Here is a 27500-nt window from a genome sequence, read left to right as displayed (position 1 = left end):
GTGTTTTTAAATTGATTTCGAAAAAAAAAATTTGATAATAATTTTTATATATTTAATTTTCAGAGCTTGTTTTTAATCCGAATATAACATATTTATATGTTTTTGGAATCAGCAAATGATGGAGAATAAGTTAAACGTAAATTTGGATCGTTTTATAAATTTTTATTTTTTTTTACAATTTTCCGATTTTTAATGACCAAAGTCATTAATTAATTTTTAAGCCACCAAGCTGAAATGCAATACCGAACCCCGGGCTTCGTCGAAGAGTACTTGACCAAAATTTCAACCAATTTGGTTGAAAAATGAGGGCGTGACAGTGCCGCCTCAACTTTCACGAAAAGCCGGATATGACGTCATCAAAGACATTTATCAAAAAAATGAAAAAAACGTTCCGGGATTTCATACCCAGGAACTCTCATGTCAAATTTCATAAAGATCGGTCCAGTAGTTTAGTCTGAATCGCTCTACACACACACACACACACACACGCACGCACACACACACATACGCACATACACCACGACCCTCGTTTCGATTCCCCCTCGATGTTAAAATATTTAGTCAAAACTTGACTAAATATAAAAAGTGTGTGTGTGTATGTGTGTGTGTGTGTGTGTTAGTGTTAGTGTTAGTGTGTGTGTGTGTGAGTGTGTGTGTGTGTGTTAGTGTGTGCACGGTGTGTTATGTGTGTGTGTGCCGGTTGGTGTGTGTGTGTGTCAGGGGGGGGGGGTGCCGGTTACCCTGTGTGTGTGTGTGTGTGTGTGTGTGTGTGTGTGTGTGTGTGTGTGTGTGTGTGTGTGTGTGTGTGTCGGTGTGTGTGTGTGTGTGTCTGTGTGTGTGTGTTGAGTTGTTAGTGTGCATGAGTGCGTCCGTGCCAGCGTGCGTTCGTGTACTCAGGTCTGTGGACTGTCTGTCTGATAGTGCATGCAAGAAAGTGTAGGTACGTTTGGGTACATCAACATTGACCTAAGCCAGCAGAACTTATTAACCCAATTCTAGTCGGGCAATTCACAACACACTACAATTAACTGTAATTGACAGTATGAGGCATGCTATACTAGTGGCTGAAGTAATGACTCCCAATGATACGTATGAACAATTGGAGGGAAAAATCAAAGACTGAGAAGCCACTGCGTCATACACGACGAAAAGACTAAGTGCGCGCGTACGTACACACACACACACTGATACACACGCACACTGACACACACACGCACACACACACATACACACACACATACACACACACACACACACTGACACACACACATAACTGATGTACACGCACACTGACACACAACTATAACTGATACATTCGCACACTCGCAAACACACACACACACGCAAACACGTGACGTACACACACACTCTCTCTCTCTCTCTCTCTCTCTCTCTCTCTCTCTCTCCCTCTCTCTCTCTCCCTCTCCCTCTCTCTCGCGCTCTCTCGCCCCCCCCTCCCCCTCTCTCTCTCCCCCCCCTCCCCCTCAACCGGCGCAGTTGAAACGAAAACAAATACTCCAGCTATGAAAATGTCAAAGGCAAAGAGGGTACGTTTAGTTTGGTGACATTCCGCACTTGAAACTGTGACCCAAATAATTGCGTCTTGGCGGTCCGTGTAACGTTATTCGCTTACGCATTTGTATGGTGAGACAAACACTATATCTCCACTCCCTACTGATTGAATAATTATTCTGTTCGAGTCACTTTGTAAGACAGGGTATGTTCAGTATTTCAATGGAAGGTCTCGATGAATTGTCCTTTTCCAATAGCTTCGTAATTCAAGCCATTTTGTTGCCCCTTAATGGTGAACTAAAACACGGACCTTTGACTTCGCGATTGTGTATGGGTTACTATCAAAGCAAGTCAAGACAGGGGGATACAATATATCTGCTGTTGTGGCGTTGAGTAACGAATTCGCTGTGTATTTGTTCGGGTCATTTGCAAAGCAGGGTGATATAGAATATGTCCACTTTTGTGACGTTGAGTTACGCATTTCCGTAATCAGTCTTGGTGAACCAAAACTCCGACCTTGATATTAGCGAGATTTAAGAAACAGCACGTTTCGTTTTGCAGCTCGTTTCGTTTGGTGAATGAGTCACCCCGCGAAACGGAACGTGTAACGAGACGGCATAGGCCGCAGACAAGATTTAGATGTATTCACGTTTCGTTTCGGAATGAAAGGCCGGGCATGGCAGGATATGATCCGCTGACTGGGCATGGCATAATTTCAACTCCACGAGTCAATAAAGGATTGACATACTCGCATTGCACGCACAAGAGCTTCACATTTTTCAATTCATGCACCTGATCACATACGAAGCCAGAATAAAAATTCGATGCGATGACCTACTTCTGCTTCGCCATTGGATAAATGTACCAGGATCAGCACCCTTCAAAATATTTCAGTTCACAACAGTTGTCTACCTCCAATGAACACATTCTCAGCGCTGAAAGACTGTGAAAGGGTTGATGAATCTCGCAATGCATAAAATGGCCAACAAATAAAACTGTTAGTGTGCAAAAATACTCACAAAAGTTGACGAAATATTGTTCGTTTTTTGGGGGTGGAAAACGTGACTGCGTTTTGACGTTCCACGTTCCGTTTCAGTTGACCTTCACCTTTCCAGCGAGAGACCCCCGAAATAATGACGTTTACCACAACTTCAAAACGAAACGTCCCAACGTTTCGTTTCTTAAATCTCCGTATTATTGTCTCTGTGGTTTTATTTGTGTCATTCGCAAAGCAAGACTAAGCAGTGTGATATATAACATTATGTCCACTGTTGTGACGTCATGCTACGTATTTCTGTATACCGTATGGGTGAACCGGGACGCAGACCTTTATTTGGTATGTGTGATATTTGGTATACTGTGTGATATTTGGTATACTGTGTGATATTTGGTATACTGTGTGATATTTGGTATACTGTGTGATATTTGGTATACTGTGTGATATTTGGTATACTGTGTGATATTTGGTATACTGTGTGATATTTGGTATACTGTGTGATATTTGGTATACTGTGTGATATTTGGTATACTGTGTGATATTTGGTATACTGTGTGATATTTGGTATACTGTGTGATATTTGGTATACTGTGTGATATTTGGTATACTGTGTGATATTTGGTATACTGTGTGATATTTGGTATACTGTGTGATATTTGGTTCGTTTGTAAAGCTAGTCCAGAGAAGAGTGTAAAATGTTCTCACGGCATATTACGCATTTCACATGACGGTCACAAACCTTAAGTTCCGTTTCCCACTTACAATTTCAATGGACAGTTGTTGTGTGGCAGAGAGAGGTGTGTGCATCAGAGCAAGACTCTCAATTTCTCTCTCTCCCTAGATCTCTCTCTCTCTCTCTCTCTCTCTCTCTCTCTCTCTCTCTCTCTCTCTCTCTCTCTCTCTCTCTCTCTCTCTCCAGTCTTTCTAGTCTGTCTGTATGTCTGTCTGTCTGTACGTCTGTCTGTCTGTCTGTACGTCTGTCTGTCTGTCTTTCTCTCTGTCCGTCTATCTCTCCCTCTCTCTGTCTCTCCCTGTGTCTGTCGCTCTGTCTCTGTCTCTCTTCCTCCCTCTCCCCCTCTCTCTCTTTCTGCCCCCCTCCCTCCCTCTCTCTCTCTCTCTCTCTTACTCTCTCTCTCTCTCCTTCCCTCCCTCCTTCCCTCCCTCTCTCTCTCTCTCTCTCTCTCTCTCTCTCTCTCTTCCTATCTATCTCTCTCCCTCCCTCTCTCCCTCCCTCCTTCCATCCCCCCTCTCTCTCTCTCTCTCTCTCTCTCTCTCTCTCTCTCTCTCTCTCTCTCTCTCTCTCTCTCCATCTTCTATTCGGGTCACTTTGAAAGCCAACTAAGTCAAGGCAAGGTGAGGTGAATCAAATATATTTCCACCACAGACAAAACCCGTGTAACGCTACTTCAAAGTGTCTGCGGTTGTGTTGAGTTTGTGTAAAGGCGTCTGTGCATGTGTGTGTTGTGACGTATGTTTTGTAACACGGCTAATACCAGAGGTTAAAGCCCACGCGGCTACCACAGACACTGTATAGCGTCTTCGCCGTTAAAGCCCCACTCCCATTCGACTCACCCATCTCAGATGTGGTAAGCCTTTTTTTTTATATGAGTATATAGATCTACGGAATACAGAATATACAGAATACAGAATATTCTGTTGCTCAAGTTTGGGAATTTGTTTTGACAATCGCGGTTTTCACTCCATTCACTCTAGCCAAGCGCAGCCAACATACACGCTGCTATAAAGCAATCTAGGATAATACCATCCTTCCACTTGGTGACTTACCAAAAATGAACAGTCTGGCTGTTTTCTGTGCGCACTGGTATTTGTTTAAAGAATTAATTTCGTAAAGGGCACTGGTGCCTATTTTGGACATAATTCATAAAATTAAAAAAAATAATTAAATTTTTTTTTAAAGAACCGGCACGGTTGGCCTAGTGGTAAGGCGTCCGCCCCGTGATCGGGAGGTCGTGGGTTCGAACCCCGGCCGGGTCATACCTAAGACTTTAAAATTGGCAATCTAGTGGCTGCTCCGCCTGGCGTCTGGCGTCTGGCGTTATGGGGTTAGTGCTAGGATGGACTGGTTGGTCCGGTGTCAGAATAATGTGACTGGGTGAGACACGAAGCCTGTGCTGCGACTTCTGTCTTGTGTGTGGCGCACGTTATATGTCAAAGCAGCACCGCCCTGATATGGCCCTTCGTGGTCGGCTGGGCGTTAAGCAAACAAACAAACAAACAAACAAACAAACATTAAAAAAAAATCAACTTAGCACAGCAAGCAGTCAGGGTGGTGAATGTTGGTATGTGACAACAACAGGAATGTTTATGTCCTACAGGCTTAAACAGTTTGCCTCTTTAGGACTGGGCAGATTTTATATGATAACATGTATGTGACCAAGTGGAGGGATGGTTTTATCCTGGGGTCCTGATTTGATATGATAACATGTATGTGACCAAGTGGAGGGATGGTTTTATCCTGGGGTCCTGATTTGATATGATAACATGTATGTGACCAAGTGGAGGGATGGTTTTATCCTGGGGTCCTGATTTGATATGATAACATGTATGTGACCAAGTGGAGGGATGGTTTTATCCTGGGGTCCTGATTTGATATGATAACATGTATGTGACCAAGTGGAGGGATGGTTTTATCCTGGGGTCCTGATTTGATATGATAACATGTATGTGACCAAGTGAAGGGATGGTTTTATCCTGGGGTCCTGATTTTATATGATAACATGTATGTGACCAAGTGAAGGGATGGTTTTATCCTGGGGTCCTGATTTGATATGATAACATGTATGTGACCAAGTGGAGGGATGGTTTTATCCTGGGGTCCTGATTTGATATGATAACATGTATGTGACCAAGTGAAGGGATGGTTTTATCCTGGGGTCCTGATTTGGCCTATATGGTCCGCTGGACCCAGAAAGCAACAACTAACTACACTGAGCACAAACAGTTAAGGATATTTTTTCAGTGGTTTACCCCAGATGTTAAACAGCAGGTTTTTGGTCAGAAATATACGTGTATTTGAAGATCAGTCTTTCTTCTGCTCAATAATGTGTTTCTGGAATCTGAGCAATATTTGGGTATGACGTCACTGGTCCGTGACCACGCCTACCCTCAAAAATGGCGTTTTTTGACGGCATGATTCACTTTCAACCGTCGAAACTTTGACTTAAACTGAATGATATTTTACATTTTGTACATCAGAAAGTTTATTTGGTGTCTTATCTAACAGTGCTTACACATTTCGTTCAAATCCGTCGCGCAGTCAGGCTGATCCAGCGTGTAAAGGAGAGCGACCACAATCCTGAAAAACAGCAACAAATCCAGGGGTTTTGTGGTGTTTTTGCTGGGTAGCCGCAGTTGATATGCAATAAATCTAAAACTACAAATAGCAGCCTCTCTACATTTCACAGAACGATGACTAACTAACTAACTAACTAACTAACTTACTAACTAACTAACTAACTAACTAACTAACTAACTAACTAACTAACTATGGTTTTATCCCGTGTTAAAGCCTGGCTAGATCTGAGACTGCAAGTAATGTTTTCACGAGGCGCAGTGGGCCTTTAACCAGCGACAGGGTTAGGGGGGATTTTCCCCTTGTAACTGTCTCTTTGTACCCCTGTAACGGAGAGAAGATTACTCTGAGGAGAGAGGATTATGTTTGGCCAAGATTAGAGAGTCAAAGTTCAGATATATTCGAGACGATAAACTGGTTACAACCTCTGTACTGCTGGTCCCGTCAGACAATTTATGACTCTTTTCTGTCGTTTTAAACCTCAGCCGGAAAATATCTTGGGTGGTTCGTTGTTCATCTAGATTAATAGTAAGTAACTAAAGGGGGGAGTTAACGTCCTCTCAGAAAATGTTTCTATTTGGGACAAGAATTGGTGATACGCTAAGGAGCTGGTAAGGGTGAGCGAAGAGGGGAGGATGACGGGGTGGGCAGGAGTGGTGATGATAAAAGTTTGTTAAGAGGGGTAAATTCTTCTTCTAGATAGTCTGATTTAATATGATTGGGTTTGGCACCCGTTGTCTCCAGAAGCATTGGGAGGAGATTAATAGAGTGAGTACCCGTGCTTTTATCTGGACAAACTTTAGAGGGGCCAATCACTAGCGAGGGGTGTGTCTGGACAAACCTTAAAGGGGCCAATCACTAGCAAGGGGTGTGTCTGGACAAACCTTAGAGGGGCCAATCACTAGCAAGGGGTGTGTCTGGACAAACTTTAGAGGGGCCAATCACTAGCAAGGGGTGTGTCTGGACAAACCTTAGAGGGGCCAATCACTAGCAAGGGGTGTGTCTGGACAAACCTTAGAGGGGCCAATCACTAGCAAGGGGTGTGTCTGGACAAACCTTAGAGGGGCCAATCACTAGCAAGGGGTGTGTCTGGACAAACCTTAGAGGGGCCAATCACTAGCAAGGGGTGTGTCTGGACAAACCTTAGAGGGGCCAATCACTAGCAAGGGGTGTGTCTGAAACACAAGGACAGGAACACATGTGAATTTATTTTGTCTGAGAAAAAGCAAGGGCCGGTATTCACTCTTTCCCAAACCATTCAAACCCGACAGAGTTATTTTCGAAAATCGTCTATTAGGCCTAAAAAAAAAATATAGGTGTGGTTACGGTAACCCGACCTACCCTATTTTTAGGGGCCGACCCTATAACTTTTTATTACATTTGTCACAACAACAACAAAAAAAACCAAGAAAACGAGTGCAGAAAACGCAATGAAAGCGAAAGCGCCCGAGTCGCACACTTATTTCCCTGTCAAGTAGGTTTAATTTGTACACATTAGAAAAAAAAGTTAAAAAAAAAAAGTGATTGGCTACCTTCCTACCCTATTTTTTTTGGCTATGTTACCGTAACCACACCTTGTTTTTTTTTGGCCTTACCTATGCACCATAAGCGCGAACCTTTATGTTCGCGGTAGGTATGCATAGCAATTAAGTGAGTGAAATGTACTGAAAAGAATAGTAGGTTTTAACTGTACTTTAATTAAGACGTACGATTTCTCGACTTCGTGCTTTTACAAAACCAGTGCATGTGCCAACGGTACGATCACAAATGTTACCAAGCCGTTCGTATATATTGATAAAATGACTATATTACGGCAATGACAGAGGTAAGTACGTCATCAAGTCGACACATATAGGTCAGATAGCTGATTAAGAAATGCGTCTACTGCTAGTTCTAGAAATACAAAACCTCTGGCTTAATTTCCACAAGAAAAAGGGTGGAGCGATATATCTGAATGATAAATGACTCAGAGATGCTTGTTTAATAACACAGTTTCCGACCGTACTTCAAGACTCAAGACTCACCATTTTACTGTCCTTATAAAAACAAGGACAATTGTTGCTTATATGTTGGAGAAAAACGAACCTTGCATACCTTTCGCGTTTCAAAAGAAGGATAGAATATTTCTTTTTATATATATATACATATATTTGTATATTACACAACGTGTCAGGGGTCCATCACAAGGAAGTACGATATGACATTGTATTGTGTGTCTGTGTGTTGAAATAAAGCCTCGGGCTGTTACTATCTCGGGACTGAACTTTGTTATTCCTCTTTTTTTTAGTCAAGACTACTCAGATCAAATAGCTTCCGCGGCTCAAAAGAAGCATGGGACATACATATTTTTGTATGTTACACAATTTATCAGGGGTCGCCGAGAGATAGTACGATATGCAACCATTTTGTTATGCCTTGGTAAACCAAAACACGGACCTTTGTTTTCGCGATTGTATACGGTTTACTCGAAAAACAAGTCAGGCAGGGTGACATAGCAGTATATTACACAAATAGTCCATCACTAGCACGGTATACTTTGTATGCTATTGCCTGTGTGTCAAAATAAACAAGGGCCTAGCCTTGAAACGTCTTAGTCTGTCAGTATCCCAGAATATTCTCTTCTTTCGTAGTCAGTCAAGGGTACTCGAATCAAATGCGACATCTGTATATCTGCTCTTCTATAATGAGGGGTGCGATATCTTTTTATATTTAACACAACTGACAACGATCCATCGCAGACTCGTTCGGCTTCAAAGGAACATTAACCAACAACAAAACCTGCGCCCCTGAATCACAGCTAGGTTTTCGGTTTGGAATAATGCATTCACAGCTTACCGTAACAACAACAAAGAACAAAGTTTGAAAAACGTGATAATAATGGTCTCCGTTTATGCCGTTAGACTGGGACGATGAAGAAACGAGATTCCGATGCAGAAGAGTTCTTTCACGACCCACTATTAATTATATTCGAAGTCAGTTAATTGTCATAGTTATGGAGCAGTTTGGGGTAAATCATTGCACGCGTGTCTTAATTACGACACAGTGAATGTTCCTAAAGGGCAGAATATACCTGCGCAGTTTCAGCGGCACAGACGACGCACTGCATATATTGATGCTGCGATAGGGATTATGACGAGTACTTGGCATGTTTTCCTTTCACGCAACGTGTAGCGGGCTGGAATAATCTGCAGTGCGTCGTCTGTCCTGCTGAAGTTACATAGGTGAGCGCCAGGCCTTAGTTATCTCGACGTCGAATTCACCGGAAAATGTTCCCCGCGGAAGGCGGCGTATGGCTGCCTAAATAGCAGGGTAAAAAGGTCATACACGTACAAGCCGTGGGAGTCTCAGCCCATGAACGAAACAAACAAACCAGAAAATATTACCGAAAGTGTGTCATGGGCATAAATGGTTTCAGGTTTCAGGTCCGATATATATTCATGCAACAACCACCATGACATAAGCGTCTGGCATTATGGGGTTAGTGCTAGGACTGGTTGGTCCGGTGTCAGAATAATGAGACTGGGTGAGACATATGAAGCCTGTGCTGCGACTTCTGTCTTGTGTGTGGCGCACGTGTTATATATATATATATATATATATATATATATATATATATATATATATATATATATATATGTCAAAGCAGCACCGCCCTGATATGGCCCTTCGTGGTCGGCTGGGCGTTAAGCAAACAAACAAACAAACAAACCATGACATAAAACATAAAACTGCCCATTGACATGCTAGCTTCGCTTGTACAAGAATAGTTTTATGAGCGTGAGAGAATGCTCCTGTGTAATATTACCTGCTATTCCGACTTGGTCGTGTGACAGACGTTTTCTTCCACACGAGATTACGTTGATTGTCTAATATGAGTTAGACATCAGCTAATCGAGTGTTGAAGAAAACTCTGTCACACGACCAAGTCGGAATAGCATTTATGTCTCACAGCTTCAACAGAGGAGAGAACAAACACGTTTTGTGTACTCAAGCTTGACAAACCTAAACACAGGAGCAGCCATTGTGGAGAGATCTACTTTTTGACGGAAGTGACCGAACAACTGTGAATGACGTCTCGGTATAAGGGAATGACGTCACAGTCATCGTCACAGTCTGTATCTTTTGAAGCATCGCATTCTTCATGACGTCTTTCTGTCAGTGTGCCTGCATCCGCGAAATTTTTGTTCATTCCGGAATCTTTGTCATCTATGTTCAGTAGTGGAATGCATGAATGGAGACTATTATAGTTAGCAACTAAACGTAGGTTCGAACTACGCAGTTCGTAACTAAAGATTTAGTCAGTCTGCAATGCATGAGAGCGAACTTGGTCGAGACTACTTAGTTACCAACAAAAAGAGTAGGTCATAACTTTCAAGTGACGTCACGGGGAATCCCCGTCACTGCGCAGGCGCGGTGAACTCTTCACCTTCGAAAGTGGTAAACAAACCAGCATGGGATTGGGAGCATGGTAACAGTGCGAACTTGAGTGGTTGATCGATGCAATATTATTTTGGCGAGCAAACAAGACAAACATAGGCAGAACGCAAATGTTTCTCTCAGTTCTTCCGCACATTACGAGAGCTAAAACTGCCCGACCGGGGAGATGTACGCAGCATATAGGCTGAGTCAGTGTCGTCGAAGATTTGAGTGATGGCTCAGTCGGTATGTACTGGGAAAAAGTCCGTGTCCCTCATACTGATTGTGCATTTTAAAGCAAAGCTGAAACTTTGTAACAGACAATGATGTATGGATGTATTTAAGTTTGTGTTTCAATTTATGGGAGCGAAACTGACATTTCTGAACTGAAAAAAGTCGTGTTTTGTGGAGTTTAGAGTTGTCAGTAGAGACCGAGTAATCGTTGAAGAGAAACAATTGCATGGTTCACCGATGGAGAGTTAAACGACCATAAAACCGCACCACAGGTATGTCACGAAGCTGTCTAAGTTCTACACTATACAACAAAAGAAAATTGAATGAGGGAATCAAGACAATAGATCAACTCTCTCTCTTTCTTTCTCTCAGTCTCTTTCTCTCTCTCTCTCTCTCTCTCACACACACACAGGCATACGCACACACTAACACACATATACACACACACACACTCACTCTCTCCCTCTCTCTCTAAACCGCTAAGAGGGAGGGACAAAGTTGAGAACAAGAGTGCCAGATAAAGGAAGGAATGTAATTTGGAGCGATCATTAAACAAATTAAGAAACAAGCAAGTTAGCAAGCAAATCCTTGAAAATGTGTGATGTCATACAAAAGGAGCCAACAATGTTTTGGCCTGGTGTTCTACTTACAAAATAAACTAGTAAAAGAATTGTGAGATGTAAAGAGAAAAGATTAACTGGAAACACTACCGAATTACAAGACATCATCAGTGATTTGAATCATGCACTTATGATTTTCTTCCTTTTTTCCAGATCGGGTAGAATACTTTATGTCAGTGACATATTTAAATGATTGCAATTTTGTGCTGGTCTTTAACATGAATAATTAGATACAATGAATACATTATTCAATGAGTAGGAAGTGATAATATTTTAATGTGTATGATCTTGTTTGATGAATGCCGCAAACACTCTGAGAAGTTCTTCTAAGCAAGCAAAGAAACAGAGGTAATGAAGTTGGATACTGAGATGACTATATTTTGTAACTTAGACACTCTGTCTATAAGGAAGCTAGCTGTTGCTTGAACATCATTTGAAAATTAATCTGCGCCAGTTTAAATGCATTGCTTCGGTATGGTAGAGCTGATCATCAAAATGCATCTCATGTGTGAAATTTTAGCTTTGATGTTGCACTGACTTCAGAAGACTAACCTGTTTCGTGAGTAAAAACTGCAAACAATTCAAGCTAACAAGAACAGAACGATGTTAAAATATAAGATATGATAAGGGAAATGTGAAGGCTAAATTAAACAAAGAATGAAATTGTAACCCACTCTGTACAAGTGGCGCGTTTTGCTGCATTGATCATCTTTTATTCTTTCATGTGTTCTTTTGAGTTTCCGACAACATTTGTTGTGTCATTGTCAGGCATGAAAACTGAAAAAAAAAAAAAAATACTGAAAACAAAATTCGAAGGCGCGTAGCGCCAAGTTTCGCAGGCGCGAAGCGCCAAGTTTCGCAGGCGCGAAGCGCCAAGTTTTGCAGGCGTGAAGCGCCAAGACTTCTAGGGGGGTCCGGGGGCATGCTCCCCCGGAAATTTTTTTTTTCAAGGGTGCAATTTGGTGCAATCTGGGGCTATCTGAGCCTTAAAATTGGATTCAAACATGGCCCCAAAACTATTTTACTATAACTATGACTAGGAAAAAAACCCCAAAAAAACGGAAAAATACGGAAAAAAAAAAAAAAATACGGTTTATTTTTTTCAAAAATACGGAAAATACTGAGAATTTTCATGCCTGCATTGTGTATGAACGTTTTAATTTAAATGATGATAAACAATGATTGCATATTTTGTGTAAACGATATCGCTCAACGTCTCAGATGTGGCATGCAGGCTTCACGTGGAATAAAACCATCCCTCCACTTTAACATATATATACCAGCTGTCAAAAACACGTGTGTTTACTTTGAAGTGTTGGAATGTTTGATCAATTAATTTGTTTAACTTCTACTGGCATCAATCCGCAAAATGTATTCATTCAAACATTCCAACTTTGCACATGACCCAGTCAGAATGTAAATGTTTGGTATGTATCAAAGTGTATAGATGGCCTAACCTCATGTAAGAGCCCATGCAGATATAAAATAGTAAGCCAAACTTGGCGTTTGCAAGAAGAACGGTGCCTTGAAACTGACAGCAGCAACAACAATTTAATTATCCACAATCACAGTGTCACTCAGCTTTTCACCCCATCCAAACCACCAGCCATCCTCTCACTAAAAACCAAAACAAACTCCCCAAAACACACACACACACACACACATTAAAACACAGAGAATCATGAGATTTGTTTGTTTGTTTATTCATCCTGTAGAATGTTTCTTTAGCCACTGAGCCAACTATAATACTCGTCATAAAAAGTAGGCAGATCCGTTTGAGGGCAAATCTTTATGATGAGGCCGTTTATTAAAAAAACCAAATACAGGTTGACCCAAAAACAATGCAACCCACAACAAGTTAATAACCTACATTTGTGGACATAAACTTCAGCCTATGCATGACCCTTCTACAAAGTGACAATTTTGAAGATCAAATAGGCTGGCTTTTGTGCAATTTTAAATTAAGTTCCCAATTTTGGGGATCGACTCAACGGTACGGGTTTTAAAATTGAGCGGTAGCCAAACTTGCCCGATCTAAGCGCTCAAGATTGTAACATTCGGGGCAATTCGAATCACAAAAGTATACCTTAATCAACATTCAGACCTGGGAATCCCTGTTTTGGACTTGGAGTATTCTCAAACAAACTTGGTGTATTTTTTTTTTTAAATGAGCGTACTCCACATTTAAACATGCTTCACACGCGTCTGTCTATGAGTATATAACTGCTTTCTTCAGGTCACCGATGATCTAGGGGGTGTATACTCGGACATTCAGATAATATAAAAGCTAAAAGTCTGGAGGGTTTAAATTAAGTAAGTATTGATACCGTTCATGGTCAAACTTCGTTTTAGTGAATCGACCGCCGAATTTGGAATTTATTTTTTTAAATAGAGCACAAAAGTCAGACCATTTGACCAGTTACATTTGATCTACAAAATGTCCACTTTGTGGAAGGGTCATGCACTGGCTGCGGTTTATGTACCTTAAAAATAAAGTGATTCGGTCAACAGATGTAGAAGTTATTAGCATTGTTTTAGTGTTACATTTTTTTGGTTTATCCTGTATATGACTGAAAAAAGCCATTCATTCCCCAAACCTATTCAGAAAGCAGATTGGGTTTATATGACATAGTGTTTATACAGTGGAACATACAACACAGACACCCTGCAAAATCAAATTCGCAAAATCAATGTTCCCGCGTTAAAATTGACAAAAAATCAGAACTGCCAAAACAAAACATCTTCTGCACGTCAATAGAAAAAACAATCAAATCTGCATCCAAATCAGTCAGTTTTGTTCACATATCTGGTCTAACACTGACATTAAGGCATGTTGATTTGTGTAGGTGTCATTCCTCTGAGAAGCTGTAAAAGGCAGTTTTAGTGGGTAATGAGACAAAAACCGGTACGTTTTCGTAACTCCTCAACGCATTGCCTTCAACGTTGCGGTGATTTGTGCTAACAGGAGTAACACATGTGGGAAAGTTCATACGGATTTTAAAGTCATTTGAGACATTAGTCTGCTGTTAATTGACATGCCAGAAAGAGTTCTTAAATTGATGGTAGGTCTTCGCTGACTCATCGAAAAACAATTAATTTGTTGTTATCTTCAAGAACAATAACAGATGCGCCAAACAATTAAATTTCATGTACATATTTTATCAGACATTGGCGGTATGAGGATTTCAACGCGAACATTAATATTTTGCCTCATTCAGAGCGCTGAGCGCAAATGTAGGCCTACGCCTAGAAAAGCTCACGGCTGACACGCTTAACTGATCATGGCTCTTGAAAGAGCATTTTCCAAGAATGTGTGTGTGCGTACAAGTGCGCTGTGAACAGTCATAGTTGAAAATGTATGAAATTAAAGGTAAATTGAAGCTTTCATTTTTCTTAATGCATGCTAATTTTTTTTACAAATTCAGTTCATTGGACAGGGTACATTTTTATTTTTAAAATTCGTTCTGGCATGTCGCGCAACAGCAGAACTAATATCTCACATGACTTGAGATTCCGTGTGTACTTAACGACATGTGTTAGCCCAAATCACTGACAAGTTTTAAGACAATGCGTTGAGGAGTTACTGAAATGTACCATTTTTTGGTCTCATTTTTGTACTTAACGACGTGTGTTAGCACAAATCACTGACAGTTTTAAGACAATGCGTTGAGGAGTTCTGAAATGTACCATTTTTGGTCTCATTACCCGCTAAAACGACTTCAAAAACTGAGAGGATTGACAACTACACGCTCAGCATGCCATAGCGTTCATGTTAGACAAGATATATGTGAACAAAACGGACTGTTTAGGATAAAGATTTGATTGTTCTGTCTAATGACATGCAAAACATGTTTCGGTTTAGTTGTTCTGATTTGTGTTGTTGATTTTAACACGGGAAGCTTGATTTTGTGAATTTGATTTGTGGGAGGGGGGGGGGGGGTGTCTGTGTTGCAGGTTTCACTGCATAGACACTACGTCATAAAAACCCAATTTTGTTTCTGAATAAAGTAGGGAAATTAATGGCCTTTTCAGTCATATACTTGGTTTTTCAATTAACAGCCTCATCAGTAAGATCTGCCCTCAAACGCATCTGCCTACTTTTTATGACGGGTAGTGTAGAAACCTCTGCAAGCATTCTCAGCCGAATCAGATGGAAAAGCACAGAATTGTGATGGTACTCTGAATTTTATCATCGTCCCCAGCGAACCCAGGAACCAAGGTGCAAACAGCCTTCCCTTAATGTAGCGGTCCTTCCTGAAAAATAAAGAAAACATATAACTGAGCACCTTCAGTATTCACGGGGATGGGTTTTGGTTAGCGAGGGGAGGGTGTGTGTTGGGGGGAGAAGGTGTGTACGTGTTGAGCAGTGTGTGTGTGTGTGTGGGGGGGGGGGGGGGGGTGTGAGGAAGCACTTGCTCTTCACATGACCATTGGGATCGGGGATGGTGTGTGTGATATTGTAATCTAAACTATTAAAAAAATCTGTGCGTGTATGAACTTTGTGCTCGGCAGAAATGTTTCTCGATTTTTAGTCAAAAACAAGTGTGCCCTCAACCCACACACTTTCGCTCTTCAGCATCAACACTATACAGTTTGAGTTTCATTGGGAAATGTGTCTCGATTTCAGTCCAAAACAGAACTTTCAGGATCCAAAGCACTTTTTTATTAAAATACATTCAACCCACCACATTTTCCAGTGATGAAGATTCTGGGGATGTGTGTTGATCCCATTGATTTTGGCCATTTCAGATCTGGCCAGTTGTACATGGGATAGGAACATAACTTCACCCAGACACATAAAATATTGACACGCTGACAGTCAGTGACTGCTTCATGTGCATAGTTGAATTTTGTTTATGAACGAATTTCTCAAAAGTCACTCGCAGAAGTAAAGAAGTAACATTTTTGTTAATCTGAGAGTGGTTTCCACAACAAAATCTAACTCTGAGCAGGAAGAAGCCAGGGTGTTGAATGTAGAAGTATCCGAGTGAACAGATTCATTCTTATTCCATGTAAAAGCCTGGCAAGATCTAGGATGGTGAGCCAAGGGAAGAATAACTGTATGTGCCTTTAAAATAATTCCAGTAAATTAGTAATGATTTCATTTTATCTTGCAATTTTGTTTTACTTTCCTGTGTTGCATTAGTTCATTCACACTGTGTAATTTACTTTAAGAATAGTGGCAAAGGATTTGAGAAGAGAAAGAGAACTAAAACCAAGCTTTATGTACCATTTTGTATAAATAGTACAAATTGTACTATGCAAGGATACATACAGATGTAAGAATTTATTTTATACAAAGCCGTAATGTTTTTGTGTCAATAAACTTGCATCTCCTGCCACTACTCTCAGATTCAGATGTAACAAGTGTTGACATAGCTGAATGTATCTATCTAGATTGTAAGTGCATCTAATGTGAAACGCAGATCTCTTTACAACACAACGTACAAAAGTCTGCCAAAAACATCTACACAGCTTCAAACTACTATCACCAGTGCCAATTTACATATGGCCTTGGCTCAGAAATGGCGTCGAACTCCACTTTCCCCCCACTCGGGTTATTCATGGCCTAATTTCTGTGAACAGAGCCACAGAAGGACAACGGAAAGAGATTTCTTGGATCTAAGACATGTTTACCTTTCCGTTTTCACTTCAAGTCGATAGCCGATGTTGTTCTTTTGGTCGCTGTGACGCAATTTGTGCTAACTATCGGCCGAGTTTTCTCGATTTGTTTGTGACATTTTACAGTGGGTCTAATTGGATTAATTTATTGCGATAGTGTTCGAGGACATAACATAGAAAATGAAGTTTTCCTGTTCTGCAAAGGCTGATGAAATCATAGAGTATCTTTCGGGCAGAAACGGTCAATGCATCGCCGAGTATTTTCCGGAAACAAACGAAGTGATGTTCATCACGTATTGTCGTAAGGAAACACGCGGATGAATCGTTCACTACAATGAGTTATCAAAAAATACAATCGCCGTTGTTCACTCAAATATTTGATGAGACTAGACCCGAGTAATATTTGCTGGATCAAAATTCATGGTTTACGTTGTAGTTTGTACAGAAAATGGCTTCATAGGTGAAATGTGTCAATTTGCTGTAAGATGCATCGTGATGAACTACATTTTTGATCGGACTAATATTTTATCGGAAAGGTGTGAGCGGTCACATTCCATTGTTTTAGGCGCGAAATCAATAAAGGGTGAAGCGTCATTGTGAATGAAGTCGTCATGGACGAAGGAAATAGAGAACGTAAAGGTAAATGTTTTGCTGTAATTGTGTTATCTAGCGTGATGAACTGCGTGGCTATGAATAAATGTTTGTAGTTTGTTAATTTGTCACAATGCAACGATGTTTGTTTTTCTGTATTGTTTAGCAAGTACTTGTGCGTAGTTTCCGATCTTGAGACAATTTTCAATTCGATTCCTACATGTGAAAAAAAAAAAAATGTGTATCGATCTTTTGTAAAGTGATGAACTTACATTTTATAGAAACAATTTAATGAAAGACTGGAGAAATAATCATAACTGGCATGATTTCACCAATAATTTGAAAAAAATAAAACCGTCAGCATGTTGTTATTTTGATAGACAAATGCAATGCCTAATGTCGACGTAGTTCATCACTTTTCAACAAATAAATTACACTGATCTAAAAGTTAGCGATTTTTGTTGTTATTTTAGAAATCAGTCATGAAAAAAATGCCTTAATCTAATTGTTTACCACGGATCTTCATATAGTTTTGATAAAATCAAACTTATCTCCTAGAATTACTTAATTGGCGTAGTTCATAACCTTACAGCAAGCATCTATTGCCAAATGTGTGTAAAGTGATGAACAAAGGTAACTTTTTTTTCCTTTGTCATTGATTGGAATTTTTTAAACAGTTACCTTTTACTTGTGTCAAGTTCAAAATCTGGGATGTTCAACTAATTACAAAATGTCTTCAAGTCACCTGAGCATGCACAGTTCATCATCTTACATCAGATCTCTGCAATCTGATTTGTGTAAAGTTATGAACAAACACCAAAGTTTTCTCTATCTCACATTATTTTTTTGAACATATCATATTTGGAGTATTTTTAATCTTAAGTCATATATATTCTTCCATTTTCACTTATTTTGCTTATGTTCTGTCACCAAAGTGGTTTGCGGGTCTCATTATGTGTTCATCTTGTGATGTAAGGTGATGAACATTTTTCTTATTGGCGTCACTAAATCTTACTATGCTCGGTTTTTTCCTCTAATGTTCTATATTTTATGTCTGCCACCTAATGTAACTTGTTTAATGACATGTTAAATGAATTATGCAGACAGGACAGTCATTTATGTTCAATTTTTTGACAAGTTTGCTGTAATGTGATGAACATCTCCAGTTTTCATGTGATAACTTTTGAGTGCTTCAAGTTACAAGTTTTTTTTTGCCATTGATGTTACCCTCCTTTGATGTGTGTGTTCTGGATATGTGTATTGTGTTCTAGCTCTGTTCCGTTTGGATACTAATATGTGAAATGTGACTTTGTCACGCTGTAAAGTGATGAACAGAAAAGATGGATGAGTAATTTATGTAATTGTTTCTTGTTCACGAACTTGAATTTTGTCTCGTTGATGATAACATGATAATTTATGTCACTTGACATGATGTTTCAGATGACTTTCTAGATAACGTGCGACATAAGTTTGATTTTCTAGTTTTTGTACTGAATAGAAACTTGCTGTTCATACAATTCAACATTTCATTGCTTTAAAAGTAAATATTTGCTTGCATTATCACTCTGAAATCTGCTACAGATGCTAATTGGTACATGAATGTGATTCCATGTATATTAACTGATAATTCTGTAAGTTTTTGCTATTTTTAACTGAGGCCCTCACATTGTTGTAAGGTGATGAACTGTCCTGCTGTTTATTTTTGTCGGAAACGTAATTCCAATTACTTTATTTTGAATTTTGTACATATTTATCCTTTTGGCTTCCTTTGTCAATTTACAACTGAAATTTGTAAGCTGTTTATTCAGGTTTCCTTTTAATTGGCATGTTTATCTTGTGACATGATGTAAGTGTGATGAACAGCATGTACGCACATTTTTGTCCACTGTTAACACAATAAATGTCCGATTTCTTCCAGACTTGTTGGGTTGTCTTTGTCATCTTTTTCTCTTTGAGGTGCAGTTTATAAAAACAACATTTTCTGAAAAACACTTTTTGTCACAGTTTCTAGACACCAATTCTGAGCCAAGGCCATATCATAAATCAATTTTACAATAACAATTTAATAGGCACAAGCAGGTACTTGGTAGTGGTACAGAAATGTGTGACTTACTCTTCATGGTAGTCTGTAAAGCAGCATGTCCACTCAGTCTGAATCCTCTCCAGAATCCATATTGAATGCAAGAGCTGTATGAACACTTCATCACACATCATCTCTGGTTTCTTAGGAGGCCTGAAAAAACACACCATAAAATAATTAATTAACAATAAATAATAACTGTATCATAATTAAACCACTCGCTCATTGATTCTTTTATCCCCTCTTTCACAATCATAGTTTATACAGCAGCATTTACCTCTGACTCTGTTCATGCAGAGTAAATATCAAGTATTTAAACAGAAAAATAAGTCATTGTTGAATAACCCTTCTTAAAATACACAATAGACACACTTTCAGTGGCAGTGATTCAAGTGAAGTCAGTTTCTTTCTTCATTTGTATACACACAAAACTTGTTTTGGGCCAGTTTAGTGTTACTCTTGGCTTTACACACTTACTATATCAAATTATACATGCATTCAGCTTAGAAAACATACTTCTAATGTTGGGAGTGCAGTGTGAGCCAGGACATTTACAGCAAATAAGGATACACAACAGTTCATTCAGAGATAGATTTGCCATTCACTGCATTATATTGTTAGTTGATTGAGATAGATCTACAGCGATGCTTCAATGCATTAGATTAGCTTTGTTTTAGTGTCTACTGTTCATTGCTCCACCGTGAGAAATTCAGTCAACAGTGCACAGTTCCGAAGAAACCGATGCTGCTGTGGCATAATCATTGATGCATTGACGATCGTTCATTGTCAATGTCACTGTCAGAAAAACAACAACTGTATCTTTCATCGTCACCACTACACAATGGCTCGTAGGCCTATTTTCCTATGACACTGAACACGGTTTCGGAGACACTCAGACAGTACTGCCTGGCCCATAGATCTAGATCTACCCTTGCTCTCACTTTCTAACAAATGTATTATTGCAATATAATCTGACACACACTCACACACCGAGGCGCACAAACGAACACACATACCGTGGGACACACAAACTACACGCACACAACGGATGAATCTTGCTCTTACCTGTTGGATGATCCAAACCGATTAAAATCAGCGACAGGAAGATGTACAAGCCAAATTTGTACAGTCGCTGATGTAAAAAGTGGAAATTTAGTCAATGTTCATAGCAAATCTCCCGACTCAAGGTAGATCGTGTCCCAAATCAGCTGTGCCGGTCACTTCACGACTTGTATTTGAACCCCCTCCAAAGCGCAATCAATGTTTCAACTTCTTTGTCGACATCATTCTTTGGTTCATGCGTCGGACTGCCGAATATTTGATTTTTTTGTACAGCAAAATCAAAGACTGTCATGGCGGTCGCCATTTGTGTTTTTGCAATAGTTCGAAACTAAGGAATTTGGTCCTCCTCGGAGGAGGACTAAATTTGGGCAAGTTAGTCACCAACTTAGGTCGGAACATTTGAAAATATCGTGCCATGCATTGCGCACTAGAGCGATAGTTTCGAACTTTGGATTTAGTTCCCAACTAGCTTGATAGTCTCCATTCATGCATTCCACTACAGAACTCTGTCCTTATAGTGTCAGACTAACAGGCCTCCTGAGCGAGCCACTTTCCAAGGGCAGCTATATTCGCGTATGGAAACAGTACTGTCGTCTGGGATGCCGTTTTCAGTATTCTGAGCGTTGAAGAATTTGTAAAGAGAAGAAACGATAACAGCAGGAGAAATAAAAGTCGTGTGTGCATTTTGGGGCTTTTGGAGGGACGAGTTCGAGTTTGAATCCGTTCTTGCACATGCTCCAAAGCGTGTAACATATAATCTTGCACACGTTTGCTTTAGTAGTGGCAAAGAAGGAAAGCGTGTGACATAGTCGTATATCACCCACACGACAAGAATGACAGCTCGAGACTTGAGAGCTTGTCTTAACGACTGCCGTTTTGGTGTGATTGAGAGTAACCCCAGCATAACCTCTTTTCCATATAATAAAGTTATCAGGTACACATGGGATAAGCTATATAATAATCATGCGTTCTTTGTTCCTTTGTGGGGTGTCTTGGTCACAACACAAAACCGGCCGGCCGGACGGGTTTTTAGGCTGTTCTCCGTTCGTTTGGTGAAAACTTAAATAGCCGTATTGCACGAAGGCAGACACACAGACTAAAAGAGACAGACGGACAGACAGACACTGAGACAGAGAGAATAAGTAGAGAGAATACACGTTGTTTGGACAAACAGACAAATTGCAAACAGGCGAACAGACAGACGGACGGACATACACGCTCACAGACAAAAAGAGGGAATAGGTAGAGGTAATGCATGTTGTTTGGGTAGACAGAGAGACAGACAGAAGGACAGGCGGACGGACAGACAGACGCACACACAACGACAGAGGCAGCCAGACAAATTAAACTGACAGTGAGAATAACAAGAAATTCCTCCGAGGTAGGAAAAACACCCCCGTCCTTACCATTCTCACTGCCACCAACTGAGAAGGTTATTTCCCTTTGACCATTAATATGTCCCTCTATAAGTCCTTGTAGAATCTTAATCCACCAATAACTCCCTAACCGTGTGTTTGACTGGTCCCAATTTTTGTAAGGACCGTCTCAGGAATGTATAGGGGTCACTCTCCTGAAAACTGGTCAGATGTGTGACTTGAGTGTCCAAAAATAAAGTTAGTCAAAATTGAAATATTTTGGTGTGTTTGGTTTGTTTAACATCTCAACTTTCCAACACAAGGTTTTGAAAAGCAAGATAAACTTTTGGAAATGTTGTAATTTAAGATAATGTGTTGAAGGTTGCCTTGTCTCGCGTGTAACACAGAACACCATTAGAGGCACATTTTTACTCTTATCATAAAAAATACAAGTGATTATCATGCAATTTCCAATGAGATACAATAGAAATTGCTTCATAGAAGTACCAGAAGTTTCAAAATATACCATACACTTACATAATGGGGGGATTACTATGAGGACGCTAGATCAACAATTTCTTAATTTACAGAAAACCTTTCCAGCAAGTGATCAGATATTGCTATCTGCAAAATTGTATGATTTAAAGAATCTCCATGAATACTTAAAACAGCAATATGGACATACTTTGAAAAATCTTGGTATTACATGCAGATATTCATCAAATGACACAGAACGTCTCGCGTGTAACCATGGACACCGCAAACAAACACAGACACCAATATCAGTTAACCATGGGTTTATTTCAGTCAAAACGAAACAACTTTTTATTGAAATGTGTGTCTGCCACGCCTGTCAAGAGTTGGGACAGGCAGCACCTTAACTACTTCCTCAAACTTCACAAAAAATATCTCTTCCACAGCAGGCCACACAAACGATGATCCTTGTTTCCTATGGAAACGAACAACCACCCCATCCCCATCCAGTGTGTCAATCTGTGGACAAACAAATAAACCTTTCTTAAAATAGAAACATTAAAAATAGTAACTGAAAAGGTTTACATCATGAATTAAAAATACAAGGAGCAAGTGACACCAATAAACTTGGAAATGTCTACCTCAGAAAAGCAGACAACTGAAGCTCTCCATTCATACCAACTAGGGGTAATTTGGTACTTGAAATACATGTATAAATGTAATTGATTCCATATGTAACCTGCACTTACCATGCCATGGAAAGACTTTGCTAGGAATGTCTGCACAAATCAGTTTGGATACAGAACATTTAAAAAATGACTGCACGCAAGCAAAGTCATTCCAGTATAATAAGATTAAGATTAATGAAAAACATGTTGAAACAATTATTTACAGTAGAAACGTACCGGTCTCTCTGATCTGCTCCTGGATCAGCATTGACTGGACTGGCAGAAAGGATAGGAGCATTAGCAGCATCCTGGCATCTGAAAAAAAAGTATGCAACAGTTGGAGTCAGATATTTTAATTGCTACCACAGCTTTACATCTCACATTGAGGTACATAACAGTGCATGTTACAACCGTCAAGATCCCAAGATACACACATTGAAAACCAGAGTGGTTCTGTCCTGAACACATCCTCGTAACACAAAGAAACAACAAGTCGCGTAAGGCAAAATTACTACATTTAGTCAAGCTGTGGAACTCACAGAATGAAACTGAACGCACTGCATTTTTTAACAATGACCGCAGTGAAACTGACGAGCCTGTTTAGGGCGGTAGTGGTTTCGCTGTGCTGCATATAAGCACGCTTTACTGCACCTCTCTTTGTTTGAACTTTCTGAGCGTGTTTTTAATCCAAACATATCATATCTATATGTTTTTGGAATCAGGAACCGACAAGAAATAAGATGGAATTGTTTTTAAATCGATTTCCGAAATTTAATTTTAATCATAATGCTTATATTTTTAATTTTGAGAGCTTGTTTTTAATCCGAATATAATATATTTATATGTGTTTGGGTCAGAAAATGATGAAGAATAAAATGAACATAGTTTTGGATCGTTTTATAAAAAAAATAAAATTTGAATTACAATTTTCAGATTTTTAATGACCAAAGTCATTAATTAATTTTTAAGCCTCCAAGCTGAAATGCAACACAAAGTCCGGCCTTCGTCGAAGATTGCTTTGCCAAAATTTCAATCAATTTGATTGAAAAATGAGGGTGTGACAGTGCCGCTTCAACTTTTACAAAAAGCCGGATATGACGTCATCAAAGACATTTATCCAAAAAATTAAAAAAACATCTGGGGATATCATGCCCAGGAACTCTCATGTAAAATTTCATAAAGATCGGTCCAGTAGTTTACTCTGAATCGCTCTACACACACACACGCACAGATACACACACACACATAATACACCCCGACCCTCGTCTCGATTCCCCCTCTATGTTATTAAGTCAAAACTTGATTAAATGTAAAAATGACTACACGCTGTGTAAAATCTGCTCCAGTGCGAATGAAAATGCCAGTATCTGTCATAATTTCTGTCCCGCACGCATCGCTGACACCGCATGCGGAAAGCAGCAATGGCGTCTGCAATACGAACGAGACAGCTCTGGCTATGATGAGAGATTCAAACGCTATTTCTTGAGATTCTCAACAAAACAAATGAACCTGAACCACATGATCTAATCTTCATTTAAAAAAATAGAAAATAAACTAACAAGAGGCGCAAAACAATCATAAAAAACGAAAACTTCTTTTCACGTTGGACTGTTACCTAGATCTACTCTACCCATGAATTTGCCACTTGGTTGCGTTTTTCTGACAGAAAGGCATTTTTTTCGAATTCAGTTTGTAAACATGACAAAATCACATTTATAGTGGTTTAAGTTCTACACGCAAAATAGTAAAAATAGAGCCGTCGTAAAGCTCAAACTTACCTCAAAGGTTGTGATCACATGTACCGTCTCGCACGTCTGTCGTCAACTTTGGCGCGGACACCGCAATAACAAAGTTTTCCTGCGTCTAACCGCGTGCTCGATTGTACGAAAACACGTTTGCACCGTGTAACCCCCACAGGGACTCCCTTATATTCATGCCCGAATGGGTTGAAAGATAGCAAGTTTGCCAGAAAATAGTTCTGCAATGTGCTCACACGTATCGCAAATTTTCGGACACCACTTGCAGATCTATCAGAACATCTCATTAACCTTGCTTTACAGACTCAACTTGAATCTCATTCAATCGCGATTAACGACATCGAATATTTTACTATGTCAGAGTAGAATTATCCATCCCCTGAAACAGTATGCACAAGTTATGTTTGGGCATGGCGTTGAAGGTAAAAATAGGACACCAAGCGTGACGTGCGAGACGATTGTTTCTACATGGTCAAATGCAACCAAGTTATTATCGAAAGATCGTTTGGGCGCATCGGGCGGGTGAAATCAAATTCATACACAGGAATCTGCAACAATTGTAGAAAAATGTGTTATCAAATGGGTAAGTTTGAGGCATGTGTATGTGCAGAGATAGCATGTCACACTTTCGAATGGAAAAAAGTGGCGATTTCAGAGCTTCTGGAGTGCAAAGCAAATCACAGAATTTACAAACGCTTTAGTTCTTGTTCACACTGTTGCTCCAAATAACACTGAAGACAACAAAACACATAAAAATAAAGGAAAGTAATTATTGTGTTGTTTATTTAAATGTTTTTGTACGCTGTCTCGACTGACCAGTTTCCAGGAGAGTGACCCATAGAACCTGTTCACCAAGTTTGGTGACGATCGGTCCGTTCATTCTTGAGATCTATATGCGAACACAAACACACAAACAAACAAACACATCGACCGAATCCTATACACACCCCTATACCGGGGGTGTAAAAAGATCAAGCCAATGGGTGGTGTTTCTTTTTTTGCGACGGGGTTGTTGAAATAGAGTTTTTCAGATGTTTCTTCCGCCGGAAACATCCCAGTGAGTATTACGGGATTTTGTTTTGTCATTATGTTGTGTTGAATGCACTGTGCAATAGAGATATATAGATCTGTTATGTACTTCCCGGTTACTCTCATGCTGAAACCAAACATAACACATATAATGATAAATACAGACACAAGCACAAATGTTCTCAGCTTCAGCAGCAAAGATTCTGGCTAGGACTAAACCATCTGAAACATTGTGGTTAACATTCAAAGCTACATCAAATTTATACAAACTGATGCCAGCAAAACCAATATAAGTAACTATGTTATATATATATATAATTATGTACATATAGATCGCCTTTCGTGCTTCCAATGAAGCCTACATGGCGGTTCAATCGTAATGTTTCATCCTGACATACGTGGTATGCGAAACGGACACATTATGCCAACTTGCCTCGTATCTATATATAGGACACATCTTTGAGACTGAGGTAAAAAACATTGTTCCAGCGTCGCGGACGACGCTGGTATCTGCGGTCGGGAAAGACTTTCCACGAATTAGCCACAGGGCGCCGCCATGTTTTCTGTGCTCGACTGCGAGCAGACCACAGGCACATTACACCCAAAATTCTTGTAGGCATACACAGACGCAACATAGCATATACAGACAATAACACCCACAACACTTCAACTGCATATGAAAGGAATAAAAATAAATCCGCAAATCAGTCGCGCACAAAACACCAGTTAGAAAAACAAGGAGTACCAAAGCGGCGTGCAGAAACTAAACTGACTCGGAGACTGAGAAGAAACATTTATCACACGATGTGGATAGCAAACATTAAAATAAAACAGATAAGTCAAGCAAAAAATAAACACAAATATCGAAAACACAATAAACAAAGGTAAAGAAAACAAAAAGAGATGCTTGCCGACAGTCAGTGTGTGTGTGCGTGGTTTGCCGTGTGCGTCAGCGGGGTGTGTGTGTGTGTGTGTGTGTGTGTGTGTGTGTGTGCGTGCGCGTGCATGCGTGCGTAGGCTACGTTCTTGCGTGTGTGCGTTCGAATGAGAAAGAAGAGAGAGAGAGGATTGAACAATGAGGTCACGTTCTCTGTCACATGAATACATATACACACACTGAAGGCTACTTCGGACACGAACACTTGCCAACAACTGTGGTTGGACATGCTTTTGAAATGTAATATTTTTTCGACATGATTTCTGGACATACGAATCCCGCTGTGTTGCCTACTGATGTTGCGAATGATGAAGGTTTTGAGTTGACTGACCTTGAGGAGGGATTGCATCAGGCGTTTATCGTCTCAAATTATATCCTTGCTACTTTTCAGGAGTCAACTATTGCCATTCATGGTAACTTGGATAGTCAATGTTTTTATTTGTTTGATTCCCATCAAAGAAACAGAAATGGTAACCATTCTTCAAATGGCGCTGCAGTTTTGATGTCATCAAGTTAATTCCTTTGCAGAATTGATTGATTTTCTCAAAAGCCATTATCAATGTGTTTATCAATTAACACCTGTTCATTTCTGTCCAACTGCAATGCAAACTCAATGTGGAGGAAACAAGGATTCATTACAAACAAGTCATCCCTGTACATCAACAGATTTATGTACCCTGTCAATCAATACTGCTAGTATGAGTGACAGGAATCTAAAAGAAAAAACAACCAAACGCAAATGTACTACTACTTCTACGACTCGTTTGAATGTAAAACAGAAATGTAACACTATCTGTGACAATGACGGTTCTACGACTCGTTTGAAGGACAGT

General features: G+C 39.9%; 1 protein-coding gene and 1 long non-coding RNA gene across 3 annotated transcripts in view; one reads left to right on the top strand and one right to left on the bottom strand.

Annotated features, from left to right (window-relative positions):
• The window catches only part of LOC138968424 (polyunsaturated fatty acid 5-lipoxygenase-like), a 139271-nt gene that overhangs the window by 27592 nt on the left and 84179 nt on the right, over window positions 1-27500 (top strand). The gene's annotated exons all lie outside the window — the stretch shown is intronic.
• On the bottom strand, window positions 15089-21312 carry LOC138968413 (uncharacterized). Its single transcript, XR_011456175.1, has 3 exons — window positions 20451-21312; window positions 19419-19538; window positions 15089-15346 (listed from the first exon to the last, which is right to left on the bottom strand). It is a non-coding gene; the product is annotated as an uncharacterized lncRNA (long non-coding RNA).

This window comes from Littorina saxatilis, linkage group LG6 (genome assembly GCF_037325665.1).
Source record: "Littorina saxatilis isolate snail1 linkage group LG6, US_GU_Lsax_2.0, whole genome shotgun sequence".
Taxonomy (NCBI): Eukaryota; Metazoa; Mollusca; class Gastropoda; order Littorinimorpha; family Littorinidae; genus Littorina; species Littorina saxatilis.
Note: the sequence above shows the minus strand (reverse complement) of the source record. Positions and strands in the feature narration are given on the sequence as shown.